This window comes from Poecilia reticulata, linkage group LG2 (assembly GCF_000633615.1).
Source record: "Poecilia reticulata strain Guanapo linkage group LG2, Guppy_female_1.0+MT, whole genome shotgun sequence".
In the NCBI taxonomy this organism is placed as follows: Eukaryota; Metazoa; Chordata; class Actinopteri; order Cyprinodontiformes; family Poeciliidae; genus Poecilia; species Poecilia reticulata.
Window position 1 is genome coordinate 42,012,028 of NC_024332.1, and position 3,338 is coordinate 42,015,365.

The 3,338-nt window shown below is 41.0% G+C and overlaps 1 protein-coding gene across 4 annotated transcripts in view; it reads right to left on the minus strand.

The window, feature by feature from the left end:
- LOC103461792 (uncharacterized protein C21orf62 homolog) overlaps positions 1-3,338 on the minus strand; it is a 60,450-nt gene that overhangs the window by 37,602 nt on the left and 19,510 nt on the right. For 3 of the 4 annotated variants that reach the window (XR_001776411.1, XM_017303759.1, XM_008404149.2), the window contains 3 exons: positions 2,648-2,948; positions 2,479-2,541; positions 2,203-2,395 (listed from right to left, as the gene is read on the minus strand). The gene's annotated coding sequence lies outside the window, so the exon portion shown is untranslated. The remainder of the gene's footprint in view (positions 1-2,202; positions 2,396-2,478; positions 2,542-2,647; positions 2,949-3,338) is intronic. The other variant, XM_017303760.1, reaches the window with a different exon arrangement.

The window sequence follows — 3,338 nt, forward strand, 5'->3', positions numbered from 1 at the left end:
ACACACACACACACACACACACACACACACACACACTCAGCCCCACTGCCTCGAAGCAGTCCGAAGCACATTTTTTCTGCAACTTCAAGGACATCAGAAGTGTCAGAAGTTAAAAACCTGCCGGAGGTAAACTGCTCCGTTTGAAGCAGACAGGAGGAAATCACACACACCTGAATGAGAAACAAAAATGCTTTTAAGGAGAAAGAAACCCGAACTCAGAGCTGCTGCCCCTTCACCTCTGCTGGCTACAATAAATGTTATGACAAGTGAGGACAAAAGGAGCCGTCGCCGCTTCGATCTGGGAGAAAACAATTTGGATTGTCATTGATAACATGAGAGTGAAGGGGAGTCGCTGCAAAAATATGATTACAGATGGTTCATATTGTAGCACCGAGTAAAAAGTTTTCAGTTCTGACTTAGAGGAGTCAATGTTTTCTGTATTTTTTTTAGGTTTTCAGGGAGTTGGCGCCAAAGCAGAGCATCATGGGAATTCTTTAGTTCACACTGAGTTAATGGGACTTTGATGACCTGAAAGGTCGGCACGGTTCACACCAGACAGAAACACAGAGACGGATTTAGGAAAGATTTTAAAATGGATAAGAATCAATTTAGATGAGAGTAAAAATATGTAAAACAGGAAACAGACCAAGTAAGTGTCCAGTAAGGGCAACATTTCAACATAAAGTACTGAACAGTCATTAAAAAATGTCTCATTGTAAGTGAAATAATCTGCCTGTGGAACTAGCTAGCTAGCATGTGCTGCTAAATAGCCAGTTCCAACTACTTAGCTGGAACTGGATAGTTATCAAGCTACAAAATTCCAGCTATCTAATTAGCTAGCTGTTAACTAGCTAACTAGTTGTAACTGGCTAGTTAGCCAACTACATAATTCAAACTAGCTAGATAATTAGCTAGTTGGAACTGATTATCAGCTTGGTGCTAGAAATAGCACCCCCTGCTAGCCATCTTGTTCTACTGGCAGATTAATTTAAAACGTGGGAAAATGTCATGAAATAATCTACAAGTGGAACTAGCAGTATTTTTTTATTCATATTAAGGAATTATTGACTTCAGTCAATATCACATCTTGCTGAAAAGTTATTTGTCTGCTTGTTTTGTCTTTTTGTCAAGTGTTTTAAGACATCTGCAGTAGAAACTGTACAAAAAACTTGGTAAACTTTTGTATTTTTACAGTGTAGCAAAATAATGAAAAGTATTGTAACTATCATGTTCAGTCTAATCAACTAGAATCAACTCTCATCGAGTTGATTTGAAGCATTTTTCTAGTAGAGATGTTTTTTTTTTTGGCTACGATTGTAATGTTTATTGTTCTGCCATTTTTCCTTCTGTGTTGGACAGATGGTTCATGTGTGATGCGTTATTTTTGACAGCTCCTGTGAGGAAATCTAAACGTTGGGATCTGAGCACGACCCGTCACCTGTTAAAGCAAACGTTGCTTTAACAGGTGGATGGTCTGCTCCCCGTCCAACGCGTCCTGAAGGCATCTTGTGACAGCCAGCGATCCAGACCAGTGACTTACCCTTTCTTTTCTGACCTCACCTGCTGCTGCTAGGGGCCAGTGTGTTGAATAGCTTCCTGTCAGGGCGGGGGTTTCATCCTTCACTGGGTTTGTCCCAAATAATAAAACTGACACCTAGCATTTAAAATAAGCTGTGCTTCCATTCCAAATGTTGATATGTTACAGCAGTTTTGGGCGACTAAAAGGGAAGTGAGAATTTCTTCAGACCAAAAATAAATCCAGGAAACATTAAAGCTCTTAAAAAAAAAAAAATCAAAAACAACCAGATGTTTTTGGCAATAAGTTAATGTTTTGTGATGTCTGGAAAACGAGCCGTTTAAAAAAAAACCTCCAGAATGTTAAGTCACATTCGAAGGGCACCGGGCTGTTACCTAGCAACCCCAGCAGAGTTCCGCCTGTTGCCTAGCAACCAAAGCTGAGCTCCAACAATGTTTGTTCAGCTGGTTTTACTTATGCAATGGCTGCTGGAAAAGACGAGTGTTTTGTTTGTAATAACAGTAATAATGATRATCTTTTTTGTCCGCAGCTTCATGGTAGCTAAAAACACACTTCATAAAAAAATAAAATAAAATAAAAGATTTCAAACCAGCAACGAACACATCTTCAAGTCTGAATAACAGCCAAACAACTGAGGAACATTGCTGCTTTTGTTGTCGACTTACCATCCAGAAGCCACTTGCTGGATTCTTGTTGGTTGACAGCAGGCTCCACTTCTGCTTTTCGACGACGTAAAGTTGTATAATTGCACATCAGTTTGAAGCCATTTTGATGTGAGAAAGTAAACGTTGATTTGGGGGCTGTGGCCTGCAGCAGCTTTCATGGATTTAGAGACGTCACACCGTAAAGCAGCTCATTCTGAAAGGAGCAGAATAAAATCTCATTATTTATGACTCATTTTGTGCAAAATGTGTCATAAGGATGTTTTGTATCGCCCTAACCTGCATTAAGCCGTTTTTCCAGGACAAATAAGAGAGTCCCTTCCCAGGATAACTTGTTTCTTCCTTCCAGATGAACACAAACATTAGTTAAGCTGATATATGAGAAAACTCAGTCACACACAGAGCTGACATATGGCTGAAGAATAGCCACAAGTGTTAAAATATTAACCTGCTCCTCCTCATTAGGGCTGCCAGAGCAGTAAAACCCTTCTGTGAGGCTTGATGCTCGGTCCGAGCCTCCAGCGCCAGCGGGGTGCGTTCTCCACCCCCCCATCCACCACAAAGGCCAGTATGGCTTCGTTAATGGTGCATGTTGGCTTAAAATCGACCCGCAGCTCAGCGGGGGGCAGACTCGACGAAATGGCGTCCGCAGCGCGAACAGGAGCTCCCTGTGGGGTTGAGCTGAAGAGAGGTGGAGGAACTTCAGGAAATGCTSCACGGTTAATGGGGAGAAGCTTCGACAAATAAAGCTGTAAATAGAGTGAATGAAAAAAGGCATTAAAAACTGATTCTGAAAGCTGTCAGTTAGGTCAGGCTTATTTGTGAGGCGCAATAAACCTTACAGTTTATAAACATCAATACACATCAAATTGATCAATGTTTTATTATTAATCAAAAGCAACTCTGAAAAGTTGGGTTTTAAGCCTTGATATGAAGGAACGTAGTATATTAGCTGCTTCGACATTCATGGCTAGCAGCTCAAAGCTCACATCTCAAAGCTAATGGCTAAAAGCTAACAGCTCAAAGCTAGCGGCTCAATTCAAGGTTAACGGCTCAAAACTAACAGCTCATGGCAAACGGCTAAAAGCTAACGGCTAAATTCAAGGTTACCAGTTCAAAGCAAGCAGCTCAAACCTAGC